Source organism: Abrus precatorius, unplaced genomic scaffold (assembly GCF_003935025.1).
Source record: "Abrus precatorius isolate BTA unplaced genomic scaffold, Abrus_2018 Scaffold7, whole genome shotgun sequence".
NCBI lineage: Eukaryota > Viridiplantae > Streptophyta > Magnoliopsida > Fabales > Fabaceae > Abrus > Abrus precatorius.
Genome location: NW_020874417.1, coordinates 14,846,423 through 14,864,836, shown reverse-complemented (window position 1 = coordinate 14,864,836; position 18,414 = coordinate 14,846,423). Strand labels below are relative to the sequence as shown.

At 34.0% G+C, this 18,414-nt stretch overlaps 1 pseudogene; it reads left to right on the top strand.

Moving 5' to 3' along the window:
* The first annotated feature begins 2,351 nt into the window (after positions 1-2,351).
* Positions 2,352-15,549, top strand: LOC113871527 (annotated as a pseudogene).
* Positions 15,550-18,414: the final 2,865 nt, after the last annotated feature.

Below are 18,414 nucleotides of genomic sequence, written 5' to 3'. Positions count from 1 at the left end.
TGTTCGATTTAGATACAAAATTTTATATAAAAAAGCTTGAAAGGTGAAGCAAAAAGCCACTATTAGGGTTTTAAGTGACTAGGATGAATCATACGCTCCTTGCAACGTTGTTTAGAATAAATCCAATTACATGCTCCTGAATCTATTTATAAAATTGAAACCAAAGAGTATGTAGTTGGTCATCAAGTAGATAACAAGTTTAGAGTATTTGAACGGTTGTTTTGGTCATTCAAACAATGTTACGAAGCTTTCAAATTCTGTAAACTTATATTACAAGTAGATGAGATGTTCTTATATGATAAGTATCATTACACGTTACTCATTACAACAACTCAAGATGAAAACAATTGTGTGCTTCTAGTAGCTTTTACAATTGTTGAAGGAGAAATGTTATCAGCATGAGAATGATTATTGACAATGATTCATTTGCATGTTACTGATAAATCTGGAATTTATTTGATCTCAAATCAGCATTAAAGTATAAAAGGGACAATATCAAATTCACACAGTAGGTGACAACCTCCAAATGCATATCATGTATATTGCATTTGTCATATTACTAGCAACTTCAATCACTGATTTAAAAACACAGCATTGAAAAAAGGCCTCGTCAAATTAGGTATGTCTTTGTATTTGTAACACCTAAATCTTTACCAAAACCCCATCTATTTATCTTATGGTTTTAGTATCTATAAGATGATACACCTGAACTAACGAGAAAAAGAAATCATTGTCAAAACCGCATTATAGAGAGATTCTATCAGCTATATAAAATTCATATCACAGGGCACAATTCCGACTTTACATCCTCCATGGCTAGTTCAAAATGCCTCCATAAACAATCACAATACAATTCCTCATTGTACAATTTAACTCTAACAATATTAGCTTTTGGTATTCACATTTTTGCCTCAAGAATTTATTCATTTAATCATAACAACTCCAATCAATTTTCAGAAATAAAATAAAAAAGAAAAAACACAACAACATACTTGATTCGAGTTCACCTATCGCGAATCATATTTCCAATTAGTTTCATTTCATAACAACATACAATGCTTTTATGTGAACTACATTAATAGTTTCCAGAATGGTTTTATAACAACATCGGAGTAAGTACATAAAATCGTAAACCATTTTAAGTAAGATTCTAGAAATGTAGCGGAGAAAACATGAGTAAAAGAAAATGTCTTGTAAATTATCCAACCAAATGTCCAAAGTAAAGTCCACGGTAAAGTAAAACCCCAAAGTCTAGTATTTCCAAAAGCAATAAAATAACTCAAAGCCTACGAGCAGTATTACTCCATGACAAAATAAAGTAACAGCCTATAAATAAAACTCTAATGGAAGTGAATCCTCGTTGGGATCAGATTCTAATCCATCGGAGTCGAAAGGGTCATCCATTGGCTGAGGGCAATAAGAGGGTGGCAGGTCGTCTGAGTCACTATCAATCCAGCCAACAGTGGGTGGAGGTGATCGAGAGGTAGGTGAAGGTGGTGAAGGACGTCAGGTGGAAGGTCCAGCTTCGTCGGGAGGAGGTGCTTGGATCCGTGGGAAGTGGCGAGACACTGGTCCAATGGAAGACTTGATAACCTCAATATCTTTCAACTCGGGAGCAGGGGTAGGACTGGGAGGAGGGGTAGGCTCTAGGTCAAGATCGATAACAGTCTTACCTTCGTCAATGAAAATTTTAAGACGTTTGGCTGGAAGTTCTTGTGGTGGAGAAGGAGGAGGTGAGTGGATGATAATACTCCATTCCGAAGGTAAAGGTATGGAGACGTCTGCAAAAAGGTGATCACTCCAGCTAGGCTTCCAGCCGCCTTCAGTGAGAGGCCCCATGGTTATGGAGACCATCCTCTGGTACAAGAGATGGCGCATTGCCTGGTCGTATCTCCATGCCGCTTTTTTGTCGGAGTCCTCTCCCTATATCATTGCTCGCTGAGGGTCCATCTGTCATACAATCATGCTATACATACGAACACACAACAATAGAACACAAACAGAAAGGGTGAGCTCCAATACAATTAGTCATCAGATATTTAGTAAGTAAGGAAATCAGAGTAGTATTAAGCACTTACGAAGTCACATTTCAATAAACACACAGTCATAACATAATGCCCAATAAATAGTTACAAAATGCAAGCAGAGTCACAGAGATTCGTTGCAACATAATTTAAACAATAACGCTTAAAACGTCACTACTTCCTCAATTTGTTCCCACCATTCCTTCAGTCAAGGTGATCGGAGGCCCTCATTCCCTACAAGCACACATTGTATGTAATCCTTCAGGAATATTCTCCCATTTAACCATTTCGGTCCCTCAGGAACGAGTCCTTCCATGATCCTTGGTAATGCTTGCTCGCGTCAGGATTAGTGGAGGTTTCGATAGTGATGTGTCCCGGCCACGGTGAGCTATTATGCACCATTGGGGCAACCCCCCTCCACTACCCCCAAGGTTCTTCCCTCGAACCTGAACACTCACATCCCTCAGCTGTGCTAAACTGTGACCTTGACTCTCCATCCTCCATATCATGCACATAAAAAGTTTCGTAACTGCATCCTCCTCACACCATTTTTTGAGCATGCATTTTATTCTCAAAGGTCACAAACCACATAACCAATTCACGCTCATAAGACCTAGCACGTTCAAGGAAAAGAAGAACCATTCATCCACGGTCCAAGAATAAAAGAAAAAGGAGAGAAGATGGAGATAGTTATAAAAATATCGTTGAAATATCATAGTCGAAATGTACCTTTGCAAACAAAATAATCATCAAAGAATCATAGAAATAACCGCAAGTTTAATCACACATGCAACTCATTTCTACCACAAATTTTTTTGTAAAATAGTGATTAGGTGGTAAGAGAATTCTTTCATGGTTAAGAAAAAGGGTTCCTTGGTCATACAGAATCAAACAGAGAGAAAAAGGTGAGTAATTTCTCAGCTAAAACAAAAAGGAATGAGGGTAGTCGATGAAAACCGAAAAGAACACAAGGATTCATAGAGTTATTTTAACATGCAATCGGATATTCATCAAAGTTACCAACTTTATTTAGTAGTGAGGGCAAACAAGAAAGAATTGTGTAAGGTTTTCAATATCATTGACATGCAAACAGTAATATCACTTACCCACACCCATTCGAGTTACCACATGCCATTTTTTTAAGTAGTGTTCGAACAAAGAAGTTAGAAGATGAAGAGAAAGTCATTTGCATGCAACTTTTAATCTCATTGGAAACGAAAATAGGAAGGAGGAATATTCATCACACTCGATCACGCACATGTTAGCAAACATATTCATTCACACATAATCAAGAACTCCCCTAACCATGTTTGGTTTGAGAAAGAGAGATAGAGTGGAAGGCTTGGCCTTGATACTAGCAGGATCTTGGTCACGACTTGAGTCCTTGGTGTTTTGTCGCCTCCTTGAGTGGTTGGTGATGAAGTGTGTTGTCCACGAGAGAAAAGGGCGTAGAGGGTTTTGTGTGAGGGTGAAAGGTGTCGAGAGAGAAAAGGAGTGGTGAGGTTGAGAATGTTTTTGAAAATGAGGGAAAAAGGGCGCGTGAGGATTAGAAGGTGTCCTTATATAGTGTGGCTTGAAGCTTTTTCCCATTCATCTCCCAAAGGCTGGCGGTGAGTTGCATAAGAAGGGTTTTAGGGCTAGGTTAGGTGGAGTGACATACCCTTTCGCCTTTCCACTTGAATAGTCACGTCTCATGGTGTCTAAGTGCATGTGATGCGCCTTGTCAAGAGAGAGTGCAAAAGAAGCAAGTCGTTGGTGATCCACACGTCTCCACATGTCAATCATAATGATGGGGTAATCGAATGGGGGTTTGACCTAAGCAAGAGTGGGTAATTAATGCACGTTGGCGGCTAGGGTTTGTTTGTGGAGGGAAATGGGTTCAAACCCTTCGTGTCCCACAAATTGAAAGGGTGATGTCCTTTTGAGTGGCTAGTGAAAAGGTGGTGCCTCTTGGACTCCTTGAGGCAAGGTGGCGCCTTCTCTTTGCCTTGAGCGTGTGGCCAGTGCCATAAAACAGGAAATAATTGCATGCAATTAATGAGGCATAGTTTCCAGAATAAATGTTGCTAAGTTTTTGGTTGTTCATTAAGTGCAGGCTGGCAGCTGGGGGGTCATCTCCAGAAGGAAGTGGAGTAGGCTATCCTTTCATTTTCCTTGTGAGGTTAAATGTGGTTAAGAGGTAATTTAGGCAACTTGAATGACGGTTTAAATGAGGCAGGTGAGGCCCCCTCGGTTTAAATGAAATTAGGACGTGGTTATTAGGGAAAAATAATGTGAATGGTTAGTTGGTTCATGAAATCAATGCAAGGTTGCTGTTTAAATTTCTCTGATGGTGGCGCCACTTATGGGCCACGCGCCTACACAAATCTCTATAGGGTTTGGTCATAAATGCAAGGTAATTAAGGAAAGAATATATGGTTAATGTCAGGCACAGATTTGAGGGATTAATTGCTCCAGGTATAACGTCCCAGGCTGATTAGCACGCCCAAATAATTGTAGGTGACCGTTTGGGTCGTTGTGGAGGGAATCAAGCAGGCGCCTCTTTACTTCCCCATGATATTAAATGCAGGTGGGGCAATTGAATATGCCTAGTGGCGACTAAATGGGGAAATGGGAGGTTTCTCGAGTAAGTGGGAAGTATCCTCAATAATTGTCCACAAGATTCTTGCTAATTTATGATTAATGACCTACCTTAATTAAATATGCACGAGAACCTGAAAAGTTCACAATTAAGGAAAGGAATAAAACTCCATCCTCGGCTACACCATAAATGAGGGATTTTCAATTGATTGCAATATAACATGTAACGGTTTAGGAAGAGACAAATGGCTACACCTAATTAGGGTAACTAGGGAATTGATAATTGTATTAAGTGCAATTATTTAGGCTCAGAATCTAGGTCATTATGGTCGGTTTCTTTCTCTTTCCTATCTTAGGCATTAAATGAAAATTGGCTGCCCTAATTAAGAGAGGTATATTGGATAAAATCCTAATTAAATGTACAGGAATATGGAAAGTCTATACTCGAGGAAAGGATTGAAGTCCTATTTTTCGGTTGCACCATAAATGGAAATTTTTCAAATGATGGTCAATCAAAGTGTAACAGTTCAAGAGGTGGCGGCTGCATTTAATTAGGGTAATTTGGAATAATGAAATTTTACATTAAGTGTAGTTAATTTGGGGTTAGAATCTGGGCTATCAAAACCGATTCTCTCTCTCTCTCTCTCTCTTGTGCATTAAATGAAATTCGGCCATCAACTTAAAAGAATGAAGGTTTACAAGGTGTCTCTTGGGGTTCCTTGTTTTGCACGTGGAATTTAGGGCAAATATGGGTTTCCATTAATTGACTATCTTAATATGCATGGTACATGGAGAAAAATAAATGGAAGGATTCGTATATACTTATTAACTAGGCCAAGTGGACATTTAAGGTGAGTGAGGAAAAGTCACACGTGTAGCTCCACTTAATTTAGGAAGGTACATAACACAATCAAATAATATGAATTAAAAGATAATGTAAACATTAATTACAAGGGTTATGAAGTAAAATGGGGTCCACCTATTTGACCAAAAGACATTTTTGCCCTAGGGTTAATCTCACTAACCTAGGGTTGTTGAAGATAAACCTCATCACATAATTATTATAACACATGCACATAAAAATTCACATCAAACATTGCCAAAATAATAATAACATGTTTCATTGTATAGCAGGGGTCCCTAGCAATTTTAAACAATCATCTCAAAAGAATTTATTAAGTCAATCAGTCACACATAACAAAATAAAGACAAAATTTTTGCTAGTTGCAACAAGAAGTAAATAAATAAATAAATAAAAATAGCGTATGGATGCTAATTAACTCGGACAATCCTAAGCATATAGACCAAAAATTGGGGGATGTTACAGTATTTGCATATCATTTATATTATTAGGCATAATTGAATGTTAAGACATATATTTCTAATGCTTTTAATGTTGTTATTGTATGATATACACTGTCAAAAGTATTCTTTCAGCAAAAATTAACAAGATTTTGTAATGAATTTAAAGATATACAAAGGTGGATTGATTGCATTCTTATAATTTTGTAATGAATCTAAACTTATAATTTTGTACTTATGAGAATTTTGTATTCTTTGTTTTGTTTGAAAAGTATATTTAAATGATATTTAATTGTTGTGAAATGTTGATGATATATGTTTGGTTGGTTCTGAATAATTGTGTTATATATCATAATATATGCATTGCATGACTTTGTCTAGAAGTGCTTTACTAAGCACGACCTTTTCATCTGAATAATAAGAATGACATGAAAGAAAGTGCATGATGAGTACAAAGTGATAAAAGGAATTAATATAAATAGTTATAGAGATACACTTGGAGTATAGAGTTCACAGAGAATTAGGAAATTTAGGAAAACGTAAGGTGGTGAATGACATATGCGTATTTGTACACACTCTTTCTGAGAGCGAATGCATCACATAGCCTCACACTTGTTTCCTTATTAGACTTCTGACTATACTTTTACTTACGGTCCGTTATTGTATATGTTGTATTTATGTGCAAGAGCTAATCGGCGACTATTTACATATCTATGTAAGACCTCATGAAGTACTAAAGGTATCGAATATCCATGGAAAAATACATATTTGAGAAACAAAAGTGTAGTGATTGAGTATGTATGATTTTGTAGAAATTGTTGATGAATTTGTTTATGTATCTGAGGTGACAATGCTTCTTTTGATTTGTGAATGAAATTTATGTTATGATGTAATTGCATTATGTTTAATGGTGAGATAGAAGCTCATCATTACTAAACATTTCAGAGAACAAGGACTTTTGAATCTGGAAGAGTAATTAGATTAGTAGACTACTTTGTAAATTATAGACTACCTTGTAAATCGTAGACTAAACTATATATTTATGGAATATCATTTATTTTGTTATTTTAAATTTGCTGTAGACTGTGATAATGAATAGGGTGATGTTTTTACTTTAGAAATGAATTTAGATTATAGTGTTTCTTTCGATTATCGTGTAAATAATAGGGTTCATCACACTTTAGCATTTATGTTTATAGAGGAACAGTCAAAACTTCAGCCACTGCGAATTATTTATATATCTTCCTTAATGGTGAGATAGAGGATTGACACAATGATAATGACTATGACTCAGTCCTCAATATTTTAGGTGTTGATAAGGACTGCTCTTAGGACTTATTCTTTTGATATTATAATTGTCTAATCTAAGTCCTAATGAAATTTTAATAACAGTTTGTAAATATTAAACTTGTGTATGTAATGAAAATTCAGTTATGTACATTATTTCTTTATTAATTATTGTGTAAATGTAATTTTTAATAGTACAATTTACATTTGGTTATTTCTAATGTCTTTGTAAATCTTCATGAATAGACTTATCGATATGAAAATTTTAATTTTATCACATTTTCATATCACATATTTTACAACAAATTTATTTTATTTCTTGTATCTCGTCACAAATCATATTTTTTAAATAAGAAATTAAGGGTGTCATAGAATATTTTGTGAAGCGTAGAGAGAAGGCTATGTTTGACATTAACAATGAAAGCATGTTCTGTCGTAAAGTAATTATGCAAATTAAAAAAAAAATCAACATCAAGCACAAAGAACAAGTTTTGAGGTTTAAGAAATGTTTAATCTAATAACACAAAAGGATGGTCACAAATAGACAGTTGTATTGTCTAGGAGATTTTGTGAATGCGGAAGATTTCAGGCCTACCAATTATTTTGCTCGCATGTAATAGTTGCATGTACTACTGTGAGTATTAATTTTTGACAATATATTGACTCAGTTTATTTATTGCAATATGTTGTAAATACGTACTCGCTATGATCGTACCCTATTGGGAATGAATGCAACATTCTTACAAATAGTGAATGAAAGTTAGTGCTTGATGATGAAAGAGCGAGAGGTAAGGGGCGACCAAAGCTAACTCGTATTAGCAATGAAATGGATTAAGTTGAGTCACAAAGCAGACAAAAGTGTAGGAATTGTAACCAAGTTAGTCATAACTAACGTCATTGTCCTCAACAAAATCATGTTGGTTAAATATAAGCAAATGTAAGAGTGAATCTTCTACATTCACTCTAATTATGCATCATAATATGAGTAACATCCTCATCCAACTAGCTCATCTTCAGGAAACTCCTACAAACATATTAGGCTTTGGTTTGATACTTAGATTGTTTTCAACAATCTGCGTCCAATCACTTCATGGAGAGTTAGATCCTGCCTCAGGATGAATGTTGGAGGCATGATATTCTCGTACTAGTGTAAGTCTAAAAACTCTTACACTCGATCTGAGTCTTTTATTTAACTTACATCTAACGGGTTATACTTTACTACTTCATTGATCTTTAAATTAAGTTAAATGAAAGACTAAAATCGAGTGTAAGAGTTTTTAAACTTACATCAGTGTGAGAAAATATATATATATATATATATGCTATTAGCATGAATACATGCTAATTTTAAAATGCATATATACAAGTAATATACTACGTGATCTTGGTTTGTCTGGTACGATATAGCAAGGAAAATTTCAGTGTACCAAAATATAGTGTTAATCATAACCATTCATTGTATTAAAATATTTATATTATTAATTTTAAAATAAAAATTACTTATTTCAATGGTTACAATTTGTTTAGTGACAATTTCATTGCAAAATATCTTTATCGATTTCATAGACTTATCATATCCTAATAATTAAAAATAAAAAAAATGTAAAAAGATAAAAAAAGTTATCATAATTTATTCTTCTATTTATTTGTCTTTCACTGAAATCTCTTAAAATAATATTAAAATTATTATGATAATTAACTATTAGGAATTATTCTTACCCACAAAAGATAATATCTTAAAAGATAAAATAATTTAAAATAAATAAAAACATTCAAAATTGAAAAGCAAGAAAAATCCCACTTATCAATATATGGATATTCCTTTCGTGGTCTTTGTATATTCAACTAGGCAAAATTGTTGGTAGCCAAGAATCTTTGAGTATGCATTGTGTGTCTCACCATTCTTAATTTCCACTAAAAGTTTTTTTTTATTATATCTTTTTTAAATTTAATATTTGGTTTAAAAAAGTAGAAAAGAAAATTTTAATGAAAGGAAAAAATGATTTAGTTTTTAGGAGAGAATACAAAGGAAAAAATAATTTTACTATTATATATTTAAATAGTAAAAAATAATTAAAGTAAGACATTTTTAACAAGTGTAAAAGTTTATCTTTCCTCTAAATTTTACATTTTTAGAGAAGTTTAAAACTAATCGAGAATAAAATCTCCTTCCCTTTTCTTCAAAGTATAAAACTAAACGTAAAATTAAATTAGAAACATAAAAGTTTTAATTTTAACAAAATTTGTCTTTTTTTTTTTTTTTTTTTTTTTTTCATTTTCGTTTAACCAAACATAAAAATTTGGAATGCCGAATTTTTAATTTTTTTTTATTTCAGTGAAAACACACTTCCAGACTATGCATATCCTCTTTTGCAGTCGTCGTGTAATATCAATCGGGTTTGTACCATCGAAAAACAGTGCTAATTTTATGAATAATATGTGTTGAATTGAGACAGTTTATTTACTGAAGTCAATTGTATATTTGTAGGATGAGACTATGAAGGTAAAACGTAGGAGAGCTGTACATATATTGAAAGAAGGATGGGAGGTTTCACTTGATGGGCTGTCTAAGAAACATGAGACAGAAGAGATTCATTTGTCCCCCGTTCAGTAGGTTGAAGAAAATGACATCATTCAAATTCCACCCGTTAGAACAGGAGTTCATGGCAATGAAGTTGTAAATAATAAATATGTTGCTAAACCTATTGCTGATATTTCCATCAACAAGAAACCTGATGAAATCAGAAGTTCTTCTCCCACGTCTTGTTCTATTAATGAAATAAAATGTACCTCGTCAAAGGTATAGTTCCTTCTCAGATGGAATGTTGCTGTGTATGATCAAGATACAAGATATAATTCAAATCTGTCATTTGGACCATTGGATGAATGGCCGATATTTATAACACTTATGAATTAGTAAGAGTAAGCCTTAGTGTTAATATTTGTCTGTCACTTTACCTTCTTTTTGTGTAGGTAAAAATTACACATTTTCCAAATTTCAGTTCTATTTTGTTAGAAGAAATTAACTTGTTTACTCACTACACTATGCTTATATAGCTGTAATGGCTGTAGATTAAGATGTCATAGTTTGTTATTGATTGACATCATAATGATCTCCTTTGTCTTTCTGTATTTCACTGTAATACTATTTGGCATTTTTTAACATGGGACAGGATAGGACAGATGAGAACCTAACTCCAATGTCAATGATGGAACAACCTTCCAGATATTTCTTCCCTGAGGTCTTCAAATGTTCCTACTGTTGTGCATGTATACAGACCAACTGAGATTGAGGACAAAAGAAAGGATCTGCCGATAGTTATGATGAAGCAAGAGATAATGGAAGCTATAAATAACCATTCTAGTGTTATCATATGTGGAGAAACTGGGTGTGGTAAAACAACCCAAGTTCCTCAGGTGAGTTTGTCTCATACCTGATTACGATGATAGTGTCTATCATTTAAATTAGCTTATCCTTTGATTATTTTCATTTTAATTTCAAAATTTATCAGTTTCTTTATGAAGCTGGCTACGGTTCAAGCAAGGGTATTATTGGTGTGACTCAACCACGTCGGGTGGCTGTTCTTGCCACTGCCCAGCGTGTGTCATATGAGCTTGGTCTTCACCTAGGAAAGGAGGTTGGTTTTCAGGTCAGATATGACAAGAGGATTGGAGAAAGTTGCTCTATCAAGTTTATGACTGATGGAATTTTGCTAAGAGAAGTTCAGGTCATTATATTTTACCCCAATATTTTGTCTAGGTTTTCATTTTGAGAAGTCCTATCAAGTTTTTTTGCTGATTAACAAATGATAAATTTGTAGAAACATTTGTTCAGTTTGTATTAAGGATTTGTGGAAATGATAAATTTGTGGAAATGCTCATAAGTTAATAGGAACTAAGAAACATTTGTTTGTATTAAGGATTCTTTTATGTTACTTATACCTGATAGAATGTTTGAATTTATTATTCATTATGTAATATCTTAATCCATCATTCCAAGGAAATCACCAACTTGGGAACTTCTGTTTGTTGGCAGGCAATTTCTTGTAAGTTGAGTGAGTGATTCAGGGTGTGGAGCACGAACAGGGAAGCCTTAACTAGGATTTACTGGATACTGTCTTAATTAACTATAAGTCGAGTGAGTGATCCTCGGGTGAATAGCATTATTCTCTATGTGTGGATGTGAGCACATTTTAAGATGATATATATTTCATATGACTTTTAATCGGAAACTAAAAATTGATTTATTTTCCACTTTCATTTGTTCATACCATGTTTATTATCATTAGCAGATGCAAGCATCATTCTTATCAACAAAACGTATTAGTTATGCTTAAACAAGATTGGTAATATAGTTACAGAATCATATGTGCTGATGTTGTTCGATTGAATATCTGGTGCAGAATGATATTTTACTGAGGCATTATTCTGTCATAATTCTTGATGAGGCTCATGAGAGGAGCTTGAACACACACATTCTGATCGGGATGCTCTCACGTGTAATTAAAACTCGCCAAATGGTGAGTAAGAGAGTGATTTATTTTTCAAATGTTTACAAATGAAATATTTTAAAATTTCTCTGTAAATAATAATTGTGGATCCAACGTTCTAATAGGGATGGCCTTTTATTTTACTATTAAATGACAGATTTGTAATGAACAGAAGAAGATGATACTTTCAGGGGAAAGTATAAGTCCTGAAAAAATGGTTTTTCCACTAAAACTTGTGCTTATGAGTGCCACCTTGCTAGTACAAGACTTTACTTCTGGGAGGTTATTCTGTACTCCTCCACCTGTGATAGAAGTTCCAACAAGGCAATTTCCAGTAACAGTATACTTCTCAAAGAAAACAGATTATATTGGAGAAGCATATAAGAAGGTCTTGGCAATTCAGAAGACGTTGCCACCTGGGGGCATGCTTGTCTTTGTTACAGGACAAAGGGAAGTAGAGGACTTGTGTAGGAAGTTACGCAAACTGATAGATTTAGTGGCTATGATGAAGATGAGAGAGATGTAAGTGAGGATGAATCAGATTTTTCTTATGATTCAGAAGCAGAGAGTGAACTGGAATTCAATGATGATGATAGTCTTCAGCATTTGGAGAGCAAAAGTAATATTGTGGATATCTTAGGACAGGAAGGAAGTCTTGCTTCACTGAAGGCTGCCTTCGAAAAATTGTCTGGGCAAGCTCCATTAAGCTCTGCAAATGGGGAGCAGACATTTCCTATGAATACAGAAGGTAATTTAGACCAATCAAAAGTTTTCAGAGAGAAAAGAGCTAGAGAAAACTGCAGTCTTTCTCCCGGTGCACTCTTTGTTCTGCCTCTGTATGCGATGCTTCCTGCAACAGCTCAACTTCGTGTATTTGAGGAAGTCAAGGAGGGAGAACGGCTTGTTGTCATTGCCACAAATGTTGCTGAAACATCTTTAACAATCCCAGGGATGAAATATGTAGTTGATACTGGAAGAGAGAAGGTGAAGAATTATGACTCCTCTAATGGCATGGAAACATATGAAGTACAATGGATAAGTAAGGCATCTGCCGCTCAACGTGCAGGCAGAGCTGGAAGAACTGGACCTGGTCACTGTTATCGTCTCTATTCTTCTGCTGCCTTTAATAATGAATTTCCTGAGTACTCTCCTGCTGAAGTTGAGAAAGTACCTGTTCATGGTGTTGTCCTTCTCTTGAAATCCATGCATATTAAGAAGGTATGTTTAGTATGATACTTTATCCTCTGTGTGTTTTCATTCCATTTGCTTGTTTATGTTGGGTGCTTTCATTAGCAGACAGAGGAGGAAGTAGTTCATCATGTACTTGTCCTTTCTGATGGCTTGGCTATTTATCAATTATCATGTAATGAGTGAGGGAATGGAATCCTTTTTAAGCCAAAAGGTCTTCCATATACGTCATTTACAAGATTGCATTCATTTAGATTGCTGCTGATTGATTACAAGACATTAGGTGCTACTTATAATCTTAAAGCTCGTTCCTGCATAGTCTATTTTGTTCTATATCAGGAAATTTATTGAGCAAAATTGCCTGGCTATGTAATTTACTCCATTCCTGCCTGGTCAAACTGATTGTTCTTTTCATTTTTTTATTCTGTCTTTTAGTATGAGATATTTCTATGCTTATTCTTATTGCATCTCATCCAGGTTGCAAACTTCCCATTTCCTACTTCTCTAAAAGCTGCTTCCCTGCTTGAGGCTGAGAATTGTTTGAAAGCTCTTGAAGCACTCGATAGCAAGGATGAACTTACAGTTTTGGGCAAAGCCATGGCACACTATCCCTTGAGCCCTCGTCATTCTAGAATGCTCCTCACCGTTATTAAAAATACAAGACACCAGCATAAATGCAATCAAAATCTGCTTTTGGCATATGCGGTTGCAGTTGCTGCAGCTTTGAGCTTGTCAAATCCTTTTATAATGCAATATGAAGATGATAGCAGCAGAGATTCAGAGATGTCTGAGAAATTTAGCATGGGTGACAGTGGGAAAGACATTGATAAATAAGAGAAGTTGAGAACTAAAAGAAACTGCTAAGGTTGCACGTGAAAAGTTTCGAGTTGTTACTAGTGATGCCCTAACCATAGCTTATGCTTTGCAATGTTTTGAACATTCACGAAAGACAGTAGAATTCGGTGATGAAAATGCAGTGCATTTCAAAACAATGGATGAAATGTCCAAGCTTCGACAACAGCTACTCAAACTGGTCTTTTATCAGAGTGATAGAGGTGGTTTTGAAGAAGAGTACTCTTGGATTCATGGAAATTTAGAGGATGTAGAACATGCTTGGCAGGTTTCTTCTCAAAAATATCCTCTTTCTCTGGTTGAGGAAAGGCTCATCTGTCAAGCAATATGTGCTGGTTGGGCAGATAGGGTTGCCAAACGCATTACAGTTTCTTCTAGGGCCTCCGATGGAGAGAAACCTTCTCGTGCTGTTAGGTATCAATCATGCATAGTTGATGAAAGTGTTTTCCTTCATCGTTGGTCATCTGTTTCCATTGTAGCCCTGAGTTTTTGGTTTACAATGAACTATTAGAGACCAAAAGACCAAACAAACAAGGGATAACAAGTACCAAGAGAGCATATATGCATGGAGTAACAAGGGTGGAGCCAGCTTGGCTAGTTGAACATGCAAAGTCTTCATGCATCTTCTCTCCTTCCTTGACGGATCCCAAACCTTATTATGGTGCCCAGACTGACCAAGTAAAATGTTGGGTAATCCCAACCTTCGGACGTTTCTGTTGGGAGCTTCCAAAGCATTCATTGCTCATTAGCAATGATGAACATCGGGTGCAAGTGTTTGCCTATGCTTTGCTTGAAGGCCAGGTGTGTCCATGTTTAAAATCTGTTCGAAAATACATGTCAGCCCCTCCTGAAAGAATTATGAAGAGAGAAGCATTTGGTCAGAAAAGGGTGGGAAATCTTTTAAGCAAGTTAAAGAGCAGGCTGATTGATAGCTCAGCTATGTTAAGAATAGTGTGGAAGGAGAATCCAAGGGAATTGTTTTCAGAAATTTTGGATTGGTTTCAGCAGAGTTTTCACAAACACTTTGAAAACTTATGGTTACAAATGCTTAATGAATGGAAACACAAGAACGCCCTCTACATAAAAGTATTAAAAAAAAGGGAAAATCTAAAGCCGTGCGATGATTGCTCAACTCTTAAAAGGTGAAACACACATTATTTGATTATTTGCAACTTTGTATAATCAAAGTCACTCTTGTATTCCTGTATTGACAAAAATTGTGTCAAGTCTTTTCCGTATAGTTTTTCGTCTGCAAAGTAGTGTTAGAGGAGAAAATATAATTATTGAGAAATTTTACTAAGAATTTGATGTATAATTTGGGGGAGACCTACATTTATTTGGCTGCTGTGAATGTGTTGGGTGGAAGATTGAGTTGCAATTTGATATGGCGCCTAGATTGCATCTTCTACAAAGCAGCACGTCATTTTTTGTTTGTCTTGAATATTTTGTTGCCTTATGCAGGAAAAGAATGCATCCCAGTTTTAGCCACAGCAAGTGGTGAGTTGATAAGAAATGGTGGGCATCTCCACCACTGTATTCATCCTGAATTACCTCAGCACCCTAATTTCTTACCATAGCATGCTCAATCACATTCCTTTACTAATTTACCTGCACGAGAGATGCTTTTCTTTCGTCCTTTGGTATACCCAAACTTGATGGAAGCTGTGCAGCATCACGAAGAAAAAGGAAAAAATTGGATGAGTTGAAACATGACAATTTTGTTGCTTCTTAGCCTTGTATCTTGCTGAATTTATTGGCTAGGAATTTCGTAGTGAGTAGACAAAAAGTAGTTGGTTATAGTTGCTAAATTTAAATTATTTGGTGAAGTAAAGATTAGTCGCAATGCTGAAGAAGATATATTACTTCAAGCTACACCATTAACAATTTTATACTCCAAGCTTACATCCAATCTAGGTGATTTCTGCTCCATGTTTCGGGAGCATAGAAAATGTTGTATACATCAGCATAATGAAAATTTATGGTTAGTGTTTCTTGTTTACAGCTCTCCAGTGGATAATTTTGATGTAACGAGAATTATGAAGCCATTGAAATTAACTGCAACAAAATGCTTCAGACTTGGACCAAGCAAAATTGTTGATTGAGAACATAAGATGTCAACGAAAAATGATATATACGATGAAAGATCGGTAGCGTTCAATCAAAAGTATAACAATGATTTGTTTGATATGAAGATTTTATACTTCTACCGTGTTTATATCTTCGCTTATCATCTTTTGTTAATTAAAGTTGACAGTTGATGTTGGTCAATTTTTTGTTACTCTAATAGGTACTCATAATGGAGTCACGGTGAAAGTCATGTCACATCCTTGTAAAATGGCAGATATTACAGACCAAGAAGTTTCCTGTAAGAACCCTACAAAAGGATTTGGCTTTCCGGAGTTTATCGCTTATTCTGCATTTCTTATTCAAGAACCCATTTATAGCATGTTTAGAATCGTGTTTGAACATACTTAAAATCACGTTAACACAAGTTATAACTAGTAAGGTTGAAATAAATACAAAATACGTGATTAGTCAAATGTGAATCCGAACACACCCTTACTATGCTGATGGCACAAGAGAAAAATGTCAAGGAGTGGCTGTCCCTGCTTTGATAGAAGGAACACTTCTCGTTATCATAAAATGGTCAAATACTCAAGAAGTGATTATTGATGCCAGTGACACTCTTTACTTCCAATAATTTTGAGAAATCAAACAGTAAGATTTGGAGTGCTTCACAGTATGCATGCTATTTTAAATGACTGGAGAAAAATAAAGATAGAACTTTGGTCAAATTCCTTATATTCTTAGTATTAAGTTCTCTAATTAAATTATGACACATTAACACATTTAATAGTGATAAATTATGTGATGATACCCATAAAAACTTTTCAAAGTATAGTACGTAACCAATTTTAAACAATAATACATAGACACTTGTTTAAATAATAAATTTATTTAATAATAAATTATTATATTTATTATATTTGAATAAATTTAAAAGTATTTAAGTTAAAACTAAATAAATTAAAATTTAAAAATAAAATAATAATATTATATTAATATGTTTTTTATATTCTTAATTTTATTATTATTAATATTTAATTATTAAATTAATATATTATTTATAATAATATTAATTACTTAAATATGAATTATATTTTATTTGAAACTAAAAATTTGTAAAAAATAATAGAAAAATAAAATAAAAAATTTAATATACAATATATATATATATATATATATATATAATAGAATCATATAACAAATAATATAAATAATATAATTTTAAATAAATTATATATAATAATTTTTTTTAACTTACTACATATTTTTTTTTATTAGTATAAATTTTTTGGATACGGTACTTATAAAAAAAAATTTTATACCACAACACACACCTTTAATAGTTTATTAGTACCAAAATTCACATGTAACGTATCATTAAAAGATAAGAGATCTTGATGACAAGAAATTTTATCTAAATTTTGTCTGAAAAATAAAATCATTTGCAACAATGTCTCATACATTAGCCATATTATCATGTCCCAAATGATATTAGTTAATCTTTGTCTTTTTTCAGTGTATAGTCATCTCAACTCCAATTAGGCAGTGTGTATTTGTCAAGCTCATTTTGAGCTGAATATTGTGCTTTAAATTAGATGTTTTCTTCTGTTCATTGTCCCATGTTCTCTCCTTGTATTATTTAACTAACTTTACTGCAACATCTGTTATGTGGTTGCTCTATTAAAACATTGATATAACTTTTGATTTCTCATTACAGTGGTGGAAGACCTTTTCCGGAGAAGGCAACCATTACCATCTATGGATGTTGTTTATTACATCCAGCCTTCTAAAGAGAAGTAACTTTGTTTCTTAAATAGAAATTTCCATTTTGTTTGCCAATAGATAAAAAAATTATGTAAAAACTAAATAATCGTTTTATTATTCAAGGAAAACTCTCCTATTATATAACAACATTTACTGGGATTTTCATAAGTTATGGTACCATTTTTTAATTTCCTTGGTGTTATTTAAAACACGGACTAAAATTTTGCTAATATTTGCTTCGCAGCAGCCACACGAATGTGTATAGATATTCTATTTGTTTGCTTCTTTCTTATCGCCAATTTCAATCACAGTATGTATATGCTATAAGCAGTTTAGTTTAACTATTTGATACAACATGTTTAATTAGCATGGAAGAAAATGCTTCAAGCTGTATCGTGATAGAAAATTCTCAGGATTTACTTTTGATTATTTGTTATCAGGAAATTATTTTGTATGAATTGTGTTTGGAGGCTGCATGATATTATTGATTGAGGGTACGCTATAGGTATTTCTTTAATTCAATGATAGATATCTGTAATGGGTGGGGAAAGAATAAAAGAGAGAGCAATTTAAGAAAATTCAAAAGAAATAACTAGGTAACCTAATAGCTGATTCTTCTTAGTAGGAGCCTTAACCTAAGTTTAGTGAACCATCGCCATAGATAGATTTTCTGGTTGCAAATTACTCAAAATTTTCTTGTGTATCTACACAAATCATAGAAAATTTCCTCAAGTTCTAGTGTTGGCTTTAAAATGATTTATGAATTAGTAAATTATCATGTGCACACACGTGCAAAGATTTGGGGTGTACAATATATTTGCAGAGACTTAAAAAAGTAATTCTATTGAAGGACAACCATT